At 36.7% G+C, this 22,062-nt stretch overlaps 1 long non-coding RNA gene across 2 annotated transcripts in view; it reads right to left on the bottom strand.

Moving 5' to 3' along the window:
* Window positions 1–3,243: 3,243 nt before the first annotated feature.
* Window positions 3,244–22,062, bottom strand: part of LOC131384294 (uncharacterized) — a 28,045-nt gene continuing 9,226 nt past the window's right edge. For both annotated transcript variants that reach the window (XR_009214993.1, XR_009214992.1), the window contains exon 3: window positions 3,244–3,377. This is a non-coding gene — a long non-coding RNA (uncharacterized LOC131384294). The remainder of the gene's footprint in view (window positions 3,378–22,062) is intronic.

Genomic DNA, 22,062 nt, shown 5'->3' on the forward strand with positions numbered 1-22,062 from the left:
TAAATTTTTTGTGGTTTTTCAGCCTCAAAATGCTTATATTTATTCAAAAAACCTTCTAAAGTACTAGCAGTTTAAAAATAACTTTCAGTAAAAGAAAAAAATACAATCATTTACCATCAATGAGCTTATAGAGTAGTGAAAATAAGAAAATTTGTAATAACTACATTAAAATGCAATGTATTTGCCACAAGAAAATATAAACACTAGTTAGGTTTATGGGTGCTGAGGAGATTGCCTGAGGACAGAGTATCATGACCTATAGGATATTATCAAGATATATGGCATATGTGTCATTTGATTGGGTGTAGGGAAAAGATGTATATTTGAAAAATTAATAGACAGAAATGCTACAATTTTGATTAAAAGTAGTAATCACAGATTCAAAAAGTTCAATGAAGTGCAAGAATAAAAAAATGGAAAGAAACCATAACTAGGCACATTATAGTCAAATTTCCAAAAAGCAAAGAACAAGAAAGGTTTAAAAGAAGCTAAAAGGCAAAGAAATATTATAATACGATGAACAGTGCAAAAAATGAGAGTTACCTTGTCATCAAAAGCAAGGCAAGCCAGAAGAGAGTGGAGTTACATTTTTAAAGTTATTTATTCTTAAGGAAGCTGAAAACTAGAATTCCATATTCAGTGAAACTATCCTTCAAAATGTGTGTAATATAAATAAAGTTTTAACTGAGAAAGCTGATTTTGTCACTGGCCGACCTGGACTAAAAAAAAATAATAATAAAATAAAATAAAAATAAAAAACAAAACTAGGGGAATTCCTCAGGTTGAAAAGAATGATACCAGATGGAAATTTAGGTCTAAGGGAATAAAGGAAAAATACGAGCAATGATACATATGTGAGTAAATATAAATGACTAAGTATTTTCTATTCTTAACATCTTTAATAAAAAACTGATGGTGACTCTTAATGTATGTAAATTAGACCTCTATAAACTTGGATTTTCAAGAAGAACAATTGAACCAACAATAATAATTATTATGGTGTTCATAAAATAGATGGAAGTGTATTTACCATAGCAACACAAAGATTGGAAAGAATAAATAGAAGTGTCTTATAAGTGCAGTGGTAAAATACTAATTCTAGGATAAGCACAAGTTCAGGACACATATTACAATTGCTAGAGCAACTGTTTACAAAATTTTAAAGAAAAGAAGATATTACTCAATATAATATCCATCTATAAAATATACTGATATTACTCAGTAGAAACAAGGTTGTTTTATGCTAAGTAATATCACTCGAAGATCAAAACTGAACCTTGGTTTTAAAATATCTCTAAGAAAGCATACTGAGAAAGACTGAACTGAAAACCACTAGGTTTAAATAAATTCTTTAATAAGCTGTCAATTACAAGAAAAATAAAAGGGGAAGGGCAAGAATGCACATGCTGCCTTTTCTGGCAGTCTCTCTCACTACCTTTACTGTCTGTTACTTGCTCACAGCTGGTCTGTCTAGTGACATCTTCTTGCAGATGGGTTACCGTCATCTGCACTGGGAGTTGCAGTTTCCTTATGGCTGGTGTGTATTAGATCATCAAACAATGTAATGCGCTTGAGAGACGCCCAGGGAGTTCATGCCCAATTGATGTTCAACATGTTCTGGACTGTGGGCTTATATGCTGACTGGGGTGCTTGGGCACCCAAAATCCCTCCTAGTCTATTGACTCACAGTTGTATCATCCAGCTCTAATTGGTTACACCCAAAGTCATCTCATACATTAAATCATGGGTTATGTAAATTGTTTATAACTTTTGGAGAACTTATCTCTTTTGGTCAAGGTAGCCACTTGTTTGTCACAGTGCTAGTAAACAAGTTCTCATGAATAAATTATAATTATCAGTAGATGGGCGTGTGGGTTTGCAATTTTGCAGGCTTTTTAAGGAAAACACGATTTTCAATTCTTTGGAGAAAGACATTAATGAGCAATTTGGGAAAACATGTTTACAAGCAAAAGAACACTGTGGGCCAGAAATTATTTACGATATCAAGCACAGCAAAGATATTTATATTCACTTTTATAAAGGATGACACATCTTTACATAAATTTATTTCACATATTGGAGAGATATATCTAAACGGCCAATAAAAGAGATAAAATTTTATACTAAAATACATAGATTAATCAAGAAATTAGCAGTGTGGGACAAAGAAACAAAGACTATCAGGGCAAAAGAAACCAAATAGCAAGATGGTAAACAAAATTAACCTTATTGTTAATTGCATTACATGTATAAAAAATAAACACTCAAATTAAAAGGCAAAAATGTCAAACTGGACAAAAATTAAGTCCCAACTATAAGAAGTTTATAAGAGAATCATTTTAAATATAAAGTACATTTATGGCGAAAATTTATGGAAAGTAAATACATAGAAAATGTATCCAATGGTAACTCGTGTCATAAAATTTATGTTCCTATCATATAAAGTACAATTTAAGATAAGGAAGCATATTTCAAAACTATAAAAAAGGCAATTCCTCCAGAAAATAGAGCAATCCAAATATGTATACACTTAAAATCAGTGTCAAAACCTAAAAATTGACAGAACTGAAAATAAAAGAATGAATCAACAATTATTACTAGGAACTTTAAAATGCCTCATTCAGTAATTCATATATAGTGTATTCAAAAGTGCCACATATATATAGAAGATTGGAAAAAAATACAATCACTGATTTTTTTATTAAAATTTTTTAAATTTCATCTACTCAATAATTCATTGGGTCTATAGTGAACATGACAATGTGTTAATCATTACAATGATAATGACACACTGTGTTTTTGAATAGCTCAAATTTTTAAACACAAGACAGATAGATAAAATAAACTGTGCCATTGCCTATTTTAATAAATTAAATACATTTTAAGAGGTGCTATTGCAGAGATGTGGCCAAAGTTTGTTGCAGAGCAGTTCACTCTTGTTAAGGAAGTTGAAGATTTTATTGGAGAGGTGGTATTTGAGCTGAAAGTTGAGAGATGAGTATATATTTTTAAGGCCACGAGCAGCTGAAAGAGTATAATGAGTTATTCCAGTCACATCTGCAAAGGTATGGAGTTGCAAACGATCTGCAATATCTTGGAAGTGTCACACAAGAAGAGAGAGACACTTAAAATGAGGCTGTAATAATAGATTAAGAATCACATTAAAGAAACATGTATGCTAAGATATGAAGTTTTTATTTTAATCAATAGTCTGAGAAATCTAACTGAAAGATACAATGCCATGGGAACTTTTAGGATAAGCATGGCCATAATAGGAGACAGTCCTAAATCAGGTTAGGCTGGAGGTAAGGAGACAAGTGAGGAGATCATAACTTCTAATTTGGTGGTAAAGTAACATGTTGGTCTGCTTCCAGAAGCTGCAAGAAATGTCACAAATAATTTGTTACTAATAAAGTACTAAATTCAAGTCCATTCTTGCAATAAAAATCATCTTATTCACTTATGTTATGTTTTCTTAAGTGGGAGAAAATGGATGTTATAACTAGCACATCATAAATTGTGCATGACTCTATATAAACTCATATGATTCTGAAGCACTCACAAATGTTGCTTAACATTTTTTTCCCAAACCTTATCATCAACGGCATCAACATACCCAGGTGTTCAAGCCAGTAAGTTGAGCATTACTCCAGACCATTTTTCTCTTACTGTCTACTCCAACCAATCTCATAAATGTTACATCATTAATATTTATATTCTCAAATACTGCCTCTTCTTTCTATTTTCACTGCTACTGCCTTTATTATTCTTATTATTTCTCATCTGAATACTATAACATTGTTAGGATACTATTTTAAATAGTTCTGCATTATGTTATGGATAAAATACATACTTCCTTAATAACTCTTTAATTTCATTTCAAACAGTCCCCAACATATTCCTTTTCTTGTGCATAAAATGTAAATTCAGTGTTTCAAGTTTAATGTGCTCTTTAATGCTCCCTTATTTTCTTCTTACACTTTACCTTCCCCTTGGGATGTTGATTGAATTTCACTAGTATTCCTCTGGAATACCAAAGAATTCTCAATGCAGCTTATATATTACATATAAGGTTTCTAGTAGAGTTACACACATGAAGGACAATGTTAAACAGGAAATCAAACCACTATACTGTTTAAAATAGGTGGCAGTAACTCCTAAAACAAAACAGTGATGACACTTGGTTGGTGTATGTAATTTATGCTCAAGACCCAAGCAAATATTTTTCTAATCCAAATTTCAGGCATACCATTAAATGACCACCAATGCATGAGAGCACCATACTACACAAAAGAGAGAAAAACAAAGAGAAACAGAGAGAGAGAGAGAGAGAAGACACTAGACTCCACACAATTTCCCCATTCTCCTGCACCATTCAGCCCTATAAATGAACATCCTGGAAGAGATAAATCCAGTCATTATCTCTTTCTTGAGGATGTGAAAGGACAGTTAGAACATTAGTGATGGAAGAAAAATGAAGAGATAATAGCCAAACATTTCAAAACTTGATGAAAATTATAAATCCATAGATTTAAGAAACTTAAAAAATTCCAAGCACAGGAAATATTAAAGAAAATTATATCAAAGAATATCACAATGAAACTGCTCAAAACCACGGATAAAAAGAAGAATTTTAACAGCAGCCAGAGAAAAGACATGTTACATACATTATAATAAAGACAAGGATGTTGGCAGATTTGATCAGAGACAATGCAAGCAAGAAGAAACCAGGGCAACATTATGGAAGTACTGAAATAAAAATAAAGTCAGACTAGAATGCTACACCTATATCTTTCAATATCAAAGGCAAAATAAAGCCGTGTTCAGAAATACAAAAGCTGAAGGAATTCACTATCTGCAGACCAACACTATAGGAAATGTTAATGAAATTCCTTCAAGCAGAAGCTGAAAAATAGTAAACAGAATGATAGATCTACATAAAGAAATGCAAAACACAAAATGCGATAAAGATATGTGTTAACATACAGAATTCTCTTCTTATATTTTAAATCTCTCCAAAAGACAATCGACTCTTTAAACAAAAATAATATCAAAATGTTGTTGGGTTTATTGTGTGTGTGTGTGTGTGTGTGTGCGTGCGCACATGTGCGTGTGTGTGTGTATAGTTAGTATAAATATATACATATATACACACACACATGGTTTTTAAAAAAAATTATTTTAGGTTTGGTGGTACATGTGAAGGTTTTTTACATTGATGAACACATGTCACAGGGTTTTTTTGTACATGTTATTACATCACTTAGGTACTAGGCTTAGTACTCAATAGTTATCTTTTCTGCTCTCTCTCTCCGTCCTCCCACCCTCCTCTTTCTAGTAGACATCAGTGTTTCTTGTTTCCTTCTTTGTATTCTTAAGTTCTTATCATTTAGCTCCCACTTATAAGTGAGAACATTGTGATATTTGCTTTTCTGTTCCTGTATGAGTTTGCTAAGAATGATAGCCTGTAGCTCCATCCATGTTCCTGCAAAAGACATAACCTCATTTTTTTATGGCTGCATACACGGTGGAATACTATGCAGTCATAAAAAGGATGAGTTCATGTTCTCTGCAGGGAAATGGATGAAGCTGGAACTATCTTCCTCAGCAAACTAACACAGTAACAGAAAAACAAACACCACATGTTCTCACTAATAAGTGGGAGTTGAACAATGAAAACACATGGATACAGGCAGGGGAACAATCACACACTGGGGCCTGTTGGGGGGTGGGGGGCTTGGGGATGGTTAGCATTAGGAAAAATACCTAATGTAGATGACAGGTTGATGGGTGCAGCAAATCATCATGGCACATGTGTACCTGTGAAACAAACCTGCACATTCTGCACATGTATCCCAGAACTTAATGTACAATAAACAAAGAAAAAAATATATATATACCATGTTGTATATGTACCACATTTTCTTTATCCAGGTTGTCATTTATGGGCATTTGGGTTGATTCCATGACTTTGCTATTGTGAACAGTGCTGCAATGAACATTTGCATGTGTGTGCCTTTATGGTAGAATGCTTTATATTCCTCTGGGTGTATACCCAGTAATGGGATTGCTGAGTCAAATGGTAGTTTTGCTTTTAGCTCTTTGAGGAATCACCAGACTGCTTTCCACAATGGATGAACTAATTTACACCCTTACCAACAGTGCATAAGGGTTTCCTTTTCTCCACAACCTTTCCAGCGTCTGTTATTTTTTGACATTTTAGTAGCCATTTTGACTAGTGTGAGATCATATTTCATTGTGGTTTTGATTTGCATTTCTCTAATAATCAGTGATATTGAGCTTTTCTCATATGTCTGTTGGCTGCATTTATGTCTTCTTTTGAGAAGTGTCTGTTCATGCTATTTGGCCACTTGTTAATGGAGTGGTTTGTTCTTCTTTTATAAATTTAAGTCCCTTATAGATGCTGGATATCAGATCTTCGTCAGATGAATAGTTTTCAAATATTTTTTCCTATTCTCTTGGTTGTCATTTTACTCTGTGAATAGTCTCTCTTGCTGTGCAGAAGCTCTTCAGTTTAATCAGTTACTGTTTGTCAATTTTTGCTTTTGTTGCAATTGCTTTTGGTGTCTCTGTCATGAAATTTCTGCCCATTCCTATGTCCAGGATGGTATTGCTTAGGTTGTCTTCCAGGGTTTTTATAGTTTGGGGTTTTACATTTAAGTCTTTAATCCATCTTGAGTTGATTTTTGTATATGGTGTAAGGAAGGAATCCAGCTTCAATCTTCTGCATCTGGCTAGCCAGTTATCCCAGCACCATTTAGCAAATAGGGAGTCATTTCCCTATTGCTTGTTTTTGTCAGCTTTGTCAAAGATTAGATAGTCATACATGTGCAGTCTTATTTCTGGGCTCTCTATTTTGTTTCATTGGTCCATATTGCCCATATTTGCCCCAGTACCATGCTGTTTTGGTCACAGTAGCCTTGTGGTATAGTTTGAAGTCAGCTAACATGATTCCTTGAGTTTTGTTCTTTTTGCTTAGGATTGCCTTTGCTTTTTTGGCTTTTTTTTTGTTTCATAAATATCTATTTTTCATTTTTACTTTTCATTATACTTTAAGTTCTGGAGTACATGTGCACAATGTGGAGGCTTGTTACATAATATACATGTGACATGTTGGTTTGCTACACCCATCAACTCGTCATTTACAGTAGGTATTTCTCCTAATGCTATCAATCCTGCACCCCCCCAGCCCCTGATAGGCTCCGGTGTGTGATGTTCCCCTCCCTGTGCCCATGTGTTCTCATGGTTCAACCCAGAATTTCATATCCAACCAAATTAAGTTTCATAAGTGAAGGAGAAATAAAATCCTTTACAGAAAAGCAAATGCTGAGAGATTTTGTCACTACCAGGCCTGCCTTACAAGAGCTCCTGAATGAAGCACTAAATATGGAAAGGAACAACCAGTACCAGCCACTGCAAAAAATGGCAAATTGTAAAGACCATCAACGCTATGAAGAAACTGCATCAACAGGCAAAATAACAAGCTAGCATCATAATGACAGGATCACATGCACACATAACAATATCAACCTTAAATGTAAATGGGCTAAATGCCCCACTTAAAAGACCAGACTGGCAAACTGGATAAAGAGATAATACCCATCCGTGTGCTGTATTCAGGAGACCCATGTCATGTGCAAAGACACATATAGGCTCAAAATAAATGGATGGAGGAAGATTTACCAAGCAAATGGAAAGCAAAAAAAAAAAAAAAAAAAAAAAAGGCAGGAGTTGCAATCCTAGTCTTTAATAAAACAGACTTTAAACAAACAAAGTTCAAAAGAGACAAAGAAGGGCATTACATAATGATAAAGGGATAAATGCAACAAGAAGAAGTAACTATCCTAAATATATATTGACCCAATACAGAAGCACCCAAATTCATAAAGCAAGTTCTTAGAGACCTACAAAGAGACTTAGACACCCAAACAATAACAGTGGGAGACTGTAACACCCCACTGTCAATATTAGACAGGTCAATGAGACATAAAATTAACAAGGATATCCAGGACTTGAACTCAGCTCTGGACCAAGCAGACCTAATAGACATCTACAGAACTGTCCACCCCAAATCAACAGAATATACATTCTTCTCAGCACCACATCATACTGACTCTAAAATTGACCACATAATTAGAAGTAAAATACTCCTCAGCAATGCAAAAGAACAGAAATCACAACAAATAGTCTCTCAGATCACAGTGCAATCAAATTAGAACTCAGGATTAAGAAACTCACTCAACACCACTCAACTACATGGAAACTGAACAACTTACTCTGTAATGACTACTGGGTCAATAACGGAATGAAAGTAGAAATAAAGATGTTCTTTGAAACCAATGAGAACAAAGACACAACTTACCAGAATCTCTGCAACACATTTAAAGCAGTGTGTAGAGGGAACTTTATAGCACTAAATATGAACAAGAGAAATCGGGAAAGATCTAAAATCAACACCCTAATTTCACAATTAAAAAAAAAACTAGTGAAACAAGAGCAATCAAATTCAAAAGCTAGCAGAGACAAGAAATAACAAAATTGGAGCAGAACTGAAGGAGGCAGAGACACAAAGTAAATGAATCCAGGAGCTGGATTTCTGTAAAGATTGACAAAATAGATAGATGGATAGCCAGACTAATAAAGAAGAAAAGAGGGAAGAATCAAATAGCTGCAATACAAAATGATAAAGGGGATATCACCACTGATCCCATAGAAATACAAACTACCATCAGAGAATACTATAAACAACTTTATGCAAAAAAAAATAGAAAACTTAGAAGAAATAGATAAATTCCCCGACACATACACCCTCCCAAGACTAAACCAGGAAGAAGTTGAATCTCTGAATAGACCAATAACAGGCTCTGAAATTGAGCCACTAATTAATAGCCTACCAACCAAAAAAAGTCCAGAACCAGACGGATTCACAGCTGAATTCTACCAGAGATACAAAGAGGAGCTGGTACTATTCCTTCTGAAACTATTCCAATCAATAGAAAAAGAGGGAATCCTCCCTAACTCATTTCATGAGGCCAGCATCATCCTGATACCAAAACCTGGCAGAGACACAACAAAAAAAAGAAAATTTTAGGCCAATATCCCTGATGGACACTGATGCGAAAATCCTCAGTAAAATACTGGCAAACCGAATCCAGCAGCACATCAAAACGATTGTCCACCACGATGAAGTCAGCTTCATCCCTGGGATGCAAGGCTGGTGAACATATGCAAATCCATAAATGTAATCCATCACATAAACAGAACCAATGACAAAAAACACATGATTATCTCAATAGATGCAGAAAAGGCCTCCGACAAAATTCAATAGCCCTTAATGCTAAAAACTCTCAATAAACTAGGTACTGATGGAATGTATCTCAAAATAATAAGAGCTATTTATGACAAACCCACAGCCAATATCATACTGAATGGGCAAAAACTAGAAGCATTCCCTCTGAAAACCAGCACAAGACAAAGATGTCCCCTCTCACCACTCCTATTCAACAAAGTATTGGAAATTCTGAGCAGGGCAATCAGGCAAGAGAAAGAAATAAAGCGTATTCTATTAGGAAAAGAGGAACTGAAATCGTCTTTGTTTGCAGATGACATGATTGTATTTTTAGAAAACCCCGTTGTCTCAGCCAAAAATCTTCTTAAGCTGATAAGCAACTTCAGCAAAGCCTCAGCATACAAAATCAACATGCAAAAATCATAAGCATTCCTATGCAACAACAATAGAAAAACACAGAGCCAAATCATGAGTGAACTCCCATTCACAATTGCTACAAAGAGAATAAAATACCTAGGAATCCAACTTACAAGGGATGTGAATGACTTCTTCAAAGAGCACTACAAACTACTGCTCAAGGAAATAAAAAAGGATGCAAACAAATGGAAGAACATGCCATGCTCATGGATAGGAAGAATCAATATCGTGAAAATGGTCACACTGTCCAAAGTAATTTATAGATTCAATGCTATCCCCATCAAACTACCATTGACTTTCTTCACAGAATTGGAAAAAACTACTTTATACTTCATATGGAACCAAAAAAGAACCTGCATAGCCAAGACAATCCTAAGCAAAAAGAGCAAAGCTGGAGGCATTATGCTACCTGACTTCAAACTACACTACAAGGCTACAATAACCAAAACAGCATGGTACTGGTACCAAAACGGATATATAGACTAATGGAACAGAACAGAGTCTTCAGAAATAACACCACACATCTACAACCATCTGATCTTTGACAAACCTGACCAAAACAAGCAATGGGGAAAGGATTTCCTATTTAATAAATGGTGCTGGGAAAACTGGCTAGCCATAGGCAGAAAGCTGAAACTGATCCCTTCCTTACACCTTATACAAAAATTAACTCAAGATGGATTAAAGATTTAAATGTAAGACCTAAAACCATAAAAACCCCAGGAGAAAACCTAGGCAATACCATTCAGGACATAGGGATGGGCAAAGACTTCATGATTAAAACACCAAAAGCAATGGCAACAAAAGCCAAAATTGACAAATGGGATCTAATTAAACTAAAGATCTTCTGCACAGCAAATGAAACTATTATCAGAGTACACAGGCAGCCTACAGAATGGGAGAAAATTTTTGCAATCAATCCATCTGAAAAAGGGCTAATATCCAGAGTCTACAAAGAACTTAAACAAATTTACATGAAAAAAACAACCCTATCAAAAAATGGGTGAAGCATATGAACAGACACTTATCAAAAGAAGACATTTATGCAGCCAACAAACTTATGAAAAAATGCTTATCATCACTGGTCATTAGAGAAATGCAAATCAAAACCATAATGAGATACCATCTCATGCCAGTTAGAACAGCAATCATTAAAATGTCAGGAAACAACAGATGCTGGAGAGGATGTGGAGAAATAGGAATGCTTTTACACTGTTGGTGGGAGTGTAAATTAGTTCAACCATTGTGGAAGACAGTGTAGCAATTCCTCAAAGATCTAGAAGTAGAAATACCATATGACCCAGCAATCCCATTACTGGGTATATACCCAAAGGATTATAAATCATGCTGCTATAAAGACACATGCATACGTATGTTTATCACAGCACCATTCACAATAGCAAAGTCTTGGAACCAACCCAAATGCCCATCAATGAAAGACTGGGTAAAGAAAATGTGGCACATATACACCATGGAATACTATCCAGCCATAACAAAGGATGAGTTCATGTCCTTTTCAGGCACATGGATTAAACTGGAAACCATCATTCTCAGCAAAGTAACACAAGAAGAGAAAACCAAACACCAAATGTTCTCTTTCATAAATATTTTAAAATAATTTTCCTAGCTCTGTGAAGAATGTCATTGGCAGTTTGACAGGAATAGCACTGAATCTGTAAATTGCTTTGGACAGTATAGACATTTTGATGATACTGAATCTTCCTATCCACAAGCATGGTGATTTTTTTTATTTGTTTCTTCTCTGCTTTCTTTGAGCAGTGTTTTGTAGTTCTCACTGTAGAGATGTTTCACCTCTCTGGTTAGCTATATTTCTAGGTTTTTTTTGTGGCAATTGTGAATGTTATTGCCTTTCTGCTTTGGTTCTCAGTTGGGTTGCTGTTGGTGTATGGGAATCCTAGTGATTTTTGTACATTGATTTTGTGTCTTGTAACTTTGCTGAAGTTGTTTATCAGCTGAAGGAGCTTTTAGGCTGAGACTATGGTGTTTTTGAGATATAGAATAATGTCATCCACAAGCTGAGATAGTTTGACTTCCTTTCTTCCTATTTGGATGCCTTTTATTTCTTTCTCTTGCTTAACTTCTCTGGCTAGGACTTCCAATTATACATTGAATAGGAGTGGTGAAAGAGGGCATTCTTGTCTTGTGCTGGCTTTCAAGGGGAATGCTTCTAGCTTTTGCCCATTCAGTATAATGTTGGCTATGGGTTTGTCATAGTTGGCTCTTATTATTTTGAGGTACATTCATTCAACACCTAGTTTATTGAGAGTTTTTAACATGAAGGGATGTTGAATTTTATCAAAAGCCTTTTCTGCATCTATTGAGATAGTCATGTGGTTTTTGCCTTTAGTTTTGTTTATGTAATACATCACATTGATTTTAGTATGTTGAACCAAACTTGTATCCCAGGGATGAAGACCTACTTGATCAAAGTGGATTAGCTTTTTGATGTGCCGCTGAATTCAGTTTGTGAGTATTTTTGAGGATTTTTTATTGATATTCATCAAGGATATTGGCATGAAGTTTTCCATTTTTGTTTTTTCTCTGTCAGGTTTGGTATCAATATGATGTTGGCCTCATAGAATGAGTTGGGGAGAAATCATTTCTCCTCAATTTGGGGGAATAGTTTCTGCAGAAATTGTACCAGCTCTTCTTTGTACATCTGTGAATTCATCAGGTCCTGGGCTTTTATTGCTTGGTAGGATATTCATTACTGATTCAATTTTGGAGCTCATTATTGGTCTGTTCAGGGATCAATTTCTTCCTGGCTCAGCCTTGGGAGGGTGTCCAGGAATTTACCCATCTCTTCTAGGTTTTCTAGTTTGTGTGCATAGATGTGTTCATAGTAGTTTCTGATAGTTTTTATTTCTGTGGGGTCAGTAGGAACATTCCTGTCATTATTTTTAATTGTATTTTTTATGCATCTTCTCTGTTTTCTTCTTAATTACTCTAGCTAGTGGCCTATTTTATTAATTTTTTCAAAAAAATAACTCTTGGATTTGTTGATCTTTTGAATGAATTTTTTGTGTCTCAATTTCCTTTGGTTCATCCCTGATTTTTGTTATTTCCTGTGTTTGGCTACCTTTGGGGTTTATTTGTTATTGCTCCCCTAATTCTTTCAGTTGTAAAGTTAGTTTGTTAACTTGAGATATTTCTAGCTTTTGATGTGGGCATTTATTGCTATGAATTTTCCTCTTTACACTGCCTTAGCCTGGTCTCAGAGATTTTGATATGTTGTTTCTTTGTTCTAATTATTTTCAAAGAGCTTATTAATTTCTGCCTTAAGTTCATTATTTACCCAATAGTCATTCAGGAGCATGTTGTTTAATTTCCATGTAATTGTATTGTTTTGAGATATTTTCATTCTGTTGACTTCGGTTTTTATTGTGTTGTGGTTTGAGAATGTGTTTGTTATGATTTCAGTTATTTTACATTTGTTGAGGATTGTTTATGTTCAATTACGTGGTCAATTTTAGAGTATGTGACATCTGGCAATGACAAGAATATATATCTGTTGTTTTGAGGTGGAGATGTCTTTAAAACTATATCATATTTATTTGGTACAATGTTGAGTTTAGGTCCTGAATATCTTTGTTAATTTTCTGCCTCAGGGATCTGTCTAATACTATCAGTGAAGTGATGAAGTATCCTACTATTATGTATGAGAGTCTGTGTCTGTTTGTATTTATCTAAGAATTCGCTTTATGAATCTGGGTGCTCCTGTATTGGGTACATGTATATTTAGGAGAGTTAGGTCTTCTTATTGAATGGAACCCTTTACCATTATGTAATGCCCTTCACTGTATTTTTTTTTAATCTTGTTGTTTTGAAATCTGTTTTGTCTGAAATTAAAATTGCAATCCCTACTTTTTGTCTGCTTTCTATTTGCTTGGTAGATTTTTCACCATCTCCTCATTTTGAGCCTATGAGTGTCATTACATGTGAGATGTGTTTCTTGAAGACAACATATAATACCATCGGTCTTGCCTTTTTTATCCAATTTGCCATTCTGTGCCTTTTAAGTGGGACATTTAGCCCATTTACATTCAAGGTTACTATTGATATGTGTGGATTTGAACCTGTCATTGTGCTGTTAGCTGCTTATTATGTTGGCTTGTTTTTGTGGTTGCTTTACAGTGACACTCATCTCTGTGTTTAAGTGTGTTTTTGTATTAGCTAGTAGTAGTCTTTCCTTTCTACATTTAGTGCTCCTTTCAAGACCTCTTGTAAGGCAGGTCTGGTGGTAACAAAGTCCCTCAACATTTGCTTATCTGAAAAGGATCTTATTTCTCCTTCACTTAGGAAGCTTAGTTTGGCTAGATATAAAATTATTGGTTGAAAAGTTTTTTCTTTAAGATGCTGAATATAGGCCCCCAGTCTCTTCTGGCTTGTAGGGTTTCAGCTGAGAGGTCCGTTGTTAGCCTGATGGAGTTCCCTTTGTAGGTGATCTGCCCTTTCTCTCGAGCAGGTTTTAACATTCTTTCATTTTGACCTTGTAAAATCTGATGATTGAGTTTCTTAGGGATGATCTTCTTGTGTATAATCTTGCAAGAGTTCTCTTTATTTCCTGAATTTGACTGTTAACCTCTCTAGCAAGGTTGAGAAAGTTTTCATGGACAACATCCTGAAATATATCTTCCAAGTTGTTTACTTCCTCGTCCTCCTTTTCAGGGATGCCAATTATTCATAGATTTGGCCTCTTTACATAATCTCATACTTCTTGGAGGTTTTGTTCATTCCTTTTTACCCTTTTTTTAATTTTTGTCTAACTGTCTTATTTCAGAGAACCAGTCTTCAAGTTTTGAGATTGTTTCCTCAGCTTGGTTTATTCTGCTCTTAATACTTGTGATTGCATTGTGAAATTCTTGTGTTGTGTTATTCAGCTCTGTCAGACCCATTAGGTTCTTTTTTATACCAACTATTTTATCCTTCAGCTCTTGTATCATTTTATTGTGATAATTATTTTCCTTAGATTAGGTTTTGCCATCCTCCTGAATCTCAATGATTGTTGTTCTGATCCATTTTCTGAATTCTATTTCTGTCATTTCAGCCAGTTTGACCTGGTTAAGAACTCTTGTTGGAGAACTGGTGCAATCATTCAGGGGACATATGACACTCTGGCCATTTGAGTTACTGAAGTTCTTGCACTGATTCTTTCTTATCCCTGAGTGTGGGTGTTCCTTTAACTGCAGTGTAGATTGAGTACAGCCAATAGATTCTTTTCTAAATGTTTTCACCAGGCTGAGGCTTTGTGTAGGGTCTTTATTTGAAGCTGATTTCTTGTTTCTGGTTTCAGAGGGAGGTATGCTAGTGAAGTATTTTGGTGTTGAAGTTTGGGGGTGTAATTTAGCAGGTGACATAGTCTTACTCATCAGTTGGTAGACTCTAGCTTGGTTGTGGGGCTCCACTAAGTTTCCTCACATTTGCAGCCTTGCTCCCCATTAGTGCTCTGAAAGTGTGGGTTCCTCTGCCCCTTGAGTGCTGGCTGTACTTCATGACTTGGCACTCCTGGGTTGCCCACTGCAGCTTTGGGGTAATCTCAGTGTTTCTGTTCCTTTCTCAGCTTAGAGGCAGCAGAGGAGGAGAGCTCAGTAGTGGTTATGGCCAAGGGTTGTTTGCTTGGCTCCTGGGGACTCCATCCCATAGAGATGCAGGTCAGCAATTGCTCCCAACCAGGGTCCCCAGCCACTTCCTACAGGTGCCTTTGAACCAGCAACAGGTCCATACCCACTGGGACAGAGTTTCCAGAGAGAGGGACAGTCTTCCACCTTTGCTGTTTTGAAGCCTTCACTGGTGACACCTCTAGGTTCTAGAAATCCAAGGTGACTAGGGGCTGGAGTGGGCCCCAAGCACACTGCAGCAGCCCTATAGAAAAGTGGCCAGATTTATGTGGGTGCCTATTCCCATATCTTCTCACTGGGCAGGCCGTCCAGGCCTCGGCCTCCAGCCACCCCCTGCCAGAGCTATCAAGCCAGTGCCAACTCAGCAACTCCCAGGACAGAGCCTCCAGGAGCAACTGAAAGCCTGTCTGCCACTGCATCTTCAGTAGAACTGCCCTTGCCACCCTCAAACTAATGAAGGAGCAAAGACCCTAACTGCTTTATCCACAGCTCCAACAGGCTACAGTTGACCCAAGGAGAGAAGGCCCTTCTGTCTCTCATGGGTCCTACACACCCAGCATGGCACAACACCAGACAGGGAACCCCTGGCTTGGGCCCACAGCACAAACCCTCCATCTTGGCCTGACTGCACTGAGTGACTGCTCACATAGGTTTTACATATACCATAACATTAGCATAAAGACTGAGAAGAAAGAAATGGAAGTATACTTTTGTAAGGTTCTTATACTTTATGTGAAGTGATACAGTATCACTGAGATTAAGTTAAAGATGTATATTGTAAACCAAAATCAACCACAAAAATGTCAAAACAATCTTAAAACTAGTAAGCCAAAAAAGAAGATAAAATGGAAGCATAAAGACAATTAATTAATCTAAAACAAGGCAGAAGAAAATAAGGTACATGGATCAGGGTTCTAGTTATACAACGCTTTGGAAAATGCAAGCTAAACTGTACTAACAGTAGGCAGAGCCCAGAGAGAGGAAAATAGAAAGGTCAGGTAAAGTAAAATTACAGGGGGATAGGAAAAATGGAGAGGATGATAGATATGTTCACTATATTGATTATTGTGATGACTTCTCCAGTATATCTATATGTCAAAATGTATCAAATGATACAATTTAAATTGCTGCAGGTTATTGCATGTTAATTATTCCTTCATAATGCCATAAATACATTTTAAAATAATAATTAATAAATACAGCAGTAAGGACTGTGGATCAAGGGAACTGTATGAACAAGAAAGTTACTGATGGCATACAGAAAAGAGAAAACAGAAAATGAATGTCAGTTTAAGCTGGCAAATATGAATTTAAAAAGACACAAAAAATAGGATAAAGTAGGTTTGTACTGTCCAATAAGGTAGCTAGTAGCTGCATGTGGGTATTGAGAACTTGTAATACTTCATTTAAATTAAGATGTACTACAAGTGTAAAACATACACTGGATTTCCACTCGCCTCCAAACAAATTTAAAAATAAAATATATCGTTAATATTTTTATGTTGATTATGCATTAAAACAATAAGATTTTAGTTATATTGAATCAAATAAAATATATTATTAGAGTTAATTTCACCTTCTTTTTACTTTTTTTAGTGTGACTACTGAAGCATTTAAAATCACATTGTGACTTGCATCATATTTCTATAGGACACTGCTATTATAGCAGGGAGTGCCCATAAGTAGCTAGAAAAATGATCAAAGTAAAATATTCTCACATAACAGTTCTCAAAAACTAATGATATCTAAGCCAGTTTGAGAGTCATTTGAGACTGCACAGGCTAATAAAAGTGCATATTTTTGCATTCCTGAGCTTTCTTTAAATCATCACTTATTAAATGGAAGAAAAGAAATTAATGAGTAATTTCCTGGTTTGTTACTAATAAATATGAGATTCTAATTAGATGTCGATTCTCCCTAGTTTCCAGGACATTCAATTTGAATATTAATAAAATTATAATTAAAAACTAACATAGAGTAGTTATTTATGAAAGGCTAAATAACATAAAAAATTTCCCGTACCTGTATGTTTACAAGTAGATATAAAAATTAAACTCGGGAGGTGGAGCCAAGATGGCCTATTAGGAACAGCTCCGATCTACAGCTCCCAGTGCAAGAAACGCAGAAGATGGGTGATGTCTGCATTTCCATCTGAGGTACCAGGTTCATCTCACTGGGGAGTGCCAGACAGTGGGTGCAGGTCAGTGGGTGCACCACACTGTGCAGGAGCCTAAGCAGGGCGAGGCATTGCCTCACTCGGGAAGTGCAAGGGGTCAGGGAGTTCCCTTTCCTACTCAAAGAAAGGGGTGACAGACAGAACCTGGAAAATTGAGTCACTCCCACCCTAATACTGCTTAAAAAACGGCACACCAAGAGATTATATCCAGCACCTGGCTCAGAGGATCCTACGCCCACAGAGTCTCGCTGATTGCTAGCACGGCAGTCTGAGATCAAACTGCAAGGTGGCAGTGAGGCTGGGGGAGGTGCACCTGCCATTGCCCAGGCTTGATTAGGTAAACAAAGCAGTCGGAAGCTCGAACTGGGTGGAGCCCACCATAGCTCAAGGAGGCCTGCCTGCCTCTGTAGGCTCCACCTCTGGGGGCAGGGCACAGACAAACAAAAAGACAGCAGTAACCTCTGCAGACTTAAATGTTCCTGTCTGACAGCTTTGAAGAGAGTAGTGGTTCTCCCAGCATGCAGCTGGAGATCTGAGAATGGGCAGACTGCCTCCTCAAGTGGGTCCCTGACCCCTGAGCAGCCTAACTGGGAGGCACCCCCCAGTAGGGGCAGACTGACACCTCACATGGCCAGGTACTCCTCTGAGACAAAACTTCCAAAGGAATGATCAGACAGCAGCATTTGTGGTTCACCAAGATCCACTGTTCTACAGCCACCGCTGTTCTGCAGCCACTGCTGCTGATACCCAGGCAAACAGGGTCTGGAGTGGACCTCTAGCAAACTCCAACAGACCTGCAGCTGAGGATCCTGTCTGTTAGAAGGAAAACTAACAAACAGAAAGGACATCCACATCAAAAATCCTTCTGTATGACACCATCATTAAAGACCAAAAGTAGATACAACCACAAAAATGGGGAAAAAACAGAGCAGAAAAACTGGAAACTCTAAAAAGCAGAGCGCCTCTCCTCCTCCAAAGGAATGCAGCTCCTCACCAGCAACGGAACAAAGCTGGATGGAGAATGACTTTGACAAGTTGAGAGAAGAAGGCTTCAGATGATCAAACTACCCCAAGCTACAGGAGGAAATTCAAATGAATGGCAAAGAAGTTAAAAACTGTGAAAAAAAATTAGATGAATGGATAACTAGAATAACCAATGAAGAGAAGTACGTAAAGGAGCTGATGGAGCTAAAGACAAGGCTCGAGAACTACGTGAAGAATGCAGAAGCCTCAGGAGCCAATGCGATCAACTGGAAGAAAGGGTATCAGTGATGGAAGATGAAATGAATGAAATGAAGCGAGAAGGGAAGTTTAGAGAAAAAAGAATAAAAAGAAATGAACAAAGCCTCCAAGAAATATGGGACTATGTGAAAAGACCAAATCTATGTCTGATCGGTGTACCTGAAAATGACGGGGAGAATGGAACCAAGTTAGAAAACACTCTGCAGGATATTATCCAGGTGAACTTCCCCAACCTAGGAAGGCAGGCCAATATTCAGATTCAGGAAATACAGAGAACGCCACAAAGATACTCCTCGAGAAGAGCAACTCCAAGACACATAATTGTCAGATTCACCAAAGTTGAAATGAAGGAAAAAATGTTAAGGGCAGCCAGAGAGAAAGGTTGGGTTACCCACAAAGGGAAACCCATCAGACTAACAGTGGATCTCTCGGCAGAAACTCTATAAGCCAGAAGAGAGTGGGGGCCAATATTCAACATTCTTAAAGAAAAGAATTTTCAACCCAGAATTTCATATCCAGCCAAACTAAGCTTCATAAGTGAAGGAGAAATAAAATACTTTACAGACAAGCAAATGCTGAGAGATTTTGTCACCACCAGGCCTGCCCTAAAAGAGCTCCTTAAGGAAGCACTAAACATGGAAAGGTACAACCAGTACCAGCCACTGCAAAAACATGCCAAAATGTAAAGACCATCAAGGCTAGGAAGAAACTGCATCAACTAATGAGCAAAATAACCAACTAACATCATAATGACAGGACCAAATTCACACATAACAATATTAACTTTAAATGTAAATGGGCTAAATGCTCCAATTAAAAGACACAGACTTGAAAATTGGATAAGGAGTCAAGACCCATCAGTGTGCTGTATTCAGGAAACCCATCTCACCTGCAGAGACACACATAGGCTCAAAATAAAAGGATGGAGGAAGATCTACCAAGCAAATGGAAAACAAAAAAAGGCAGGGGTTGCAATCCTAGTCTCTGATAAAACAGACTTTAAACCAACAAAGATCAAAAGAGACAAGGCCATTACATAATGGTAAAGGGATCAATTCAACAAGAAGAGCTAACCATCCTAAATATATATGCACCCAATACAGGAGCACCCAGATTCATAAAGCAAGTCGTGAGTGACCTACAGAGAGACTTAGACTCCCACACAATAATAATGGGAGACTTTAACACCCCACTGTCAACATTAGACAGATCAACAAGACAGAAAGTTAACAAGGATACCCAGGAATGGAACTCAGCTGTGAACCAAGTGGACCTAATAGACATCTACAGAACTCTCCACCCCAAATCAACAGAATATACATTTTTTTCAGCACCACACCACACCTATTCCAAAATTGACCACATAGTTGGAAGTAAAGCTCTCCTCAGCAAATGTAAAAGAACAGAAATTATAACAAACTGTCTCTCAGACCACAGTGCAATCAAACTAGAACTCAGGATTAAGAAACTCACTCAAAACCGCTCAACTACATGGAAACTGAACAACCTGCTCCTGAATGACTACTGGGTACATAACGAAATGAAGGCAGAAATAAAGATGTTCTTTGAAACCAACGAGAACAAAGACACAACATACCAGAATCTCTGGGACACATTCAACGCAGTGTGTAGAGGGAAATTTATAGCACTAAATGCCCACAAGAGAAAGCAGGAAAGATCCAAAATTGATACCCTAACATCACAATTAAAAGAACTAGAAAAGCAAGAGCAAACACATTCAAAAGTTAGCAGAAGGCAAGAAATAAGTAAAATCAGAGCAGGACTGAAGGAAATAGAGACACAAAAAACCCTTCAAAAAAATTAATGAATCCAGGACCTGGTTTTTTGAAAAGATCAACAAACTTGGTAGACCACTAGCAAGAGTAATAAAGAAGAAAAGAGAGAAGAATCAAATAGATGCAATAAAAAATAATAAAGGGGATATCACCACCGATCCCACAGAAATACAAACTACCATCAGAGAATACTACAAACACCTCTACGCAAATGAACTAGAAAATCTAGAAGAAATGGATAAATTCCTCGACAAATACACCCTCCCAAGACTAAACCAGGAAGAAGTTGAATCTCTGAATAGACCAATAACAGGCTCTGAAATTGTGGCAATAATCAATAGCTTACCAACCAAAAAAAGTCCAGGACCAGATGGATTCACAGCCGAATTCTACCAGAGGTACAAGGAGGAGCTGGTACCATTCCTTCTGAAACTATTCCAATCAATAGAAAAAGATGGAATCCTCCCTAACTCATTTTATGAGGCCAGCATCATCCTGATACCAAAGCTTGGCAGAGACACAACCAAAAAAGAGAATTTTAGACCAATATCCTTGATGAATATTGATGCAAAAATCCTCAACAAAATACTGGCAAACCGAATCGAGCAGCACATCAAAAAGTTTTTTCACCATGATCAAGTGGGCTTCATCCCTGGGATGCAAGGCTGGTTCAACATATGCAAATCAATAAATGTAATCCAGCATATAAACAGAACCAAAGACAAAAACTACGATTATCTCAATAGATGCAGAAAAGGCCTTTCACAAAATTCAACAACGCTTCATGCTAAAAACTCTCAATAAATTAGGTATTGATGGGACATATCTCAAAATAATAAGAGCTATCTATGACAAACCCACAGCCAATATCATACTGAATGGGCAAAAACCGGAATCATTCCCTGTGAAAAAACTATACCTTAATCAAAGTTAATGTATGAACTGACTTCAACTGCAAGTTATGAATTTAAGACCCAATAGAGTGCCAATAACAGGTGATCAGGTTGTTTTGCTAAATGAATATTTATAGAGTTGATTGACAAACTTTTAAAATTAATCTTAATGTTCCTTAAGGTTGTCACTCGGCAATGTGCTTTAGAGGAAAGGGTAACATTCATTTACATTTATTAGTAGCATGGAGTTTTGATTAGTCAGCCATATGTCTTGCCTTTCTAAAAAAAAACGTGAAAACAGATCCCCATTTCCTTATGTTAACATTTAGAGAGACTCACTTTAAATTGCCTTATGATTGGTTTGCTACCTACATTAGCCAGAAAACAGAATAGGTTTTGTACTGGTAATAAGCAACAAAGATATTTCAGTAGCTTAGCACAAAAAAGGTTTCTTTATCATCCATGCTAAAAATTCACACCTTTCAAAAGGTTATTTCACATCATCTTCTTATATTGACATCATCTCTATTCGGTGGTGTAAAGGAAGAGAAGACTGAAGATTTGGGCACATCTGGGCTTTAACAGATGT

The sequence above is a fragment of the Hylobates moloch genome, unplaced genomic scaffold (assembly GCF_009828535.3).
Source record: "Hylobates moloch isolate HMO894 unplaced genomic scaffold, HMol_V3 SCAFFOLD_9, whole genome shotgun sequence".
In the NCBI taxonomy this organism is placed as follows: domain Eukaryota; kingdom Metazoa; phylum Chordata; class Mammalia; order Primates; family Hylobatidae; genus Hylobates; species Hylobates moloch.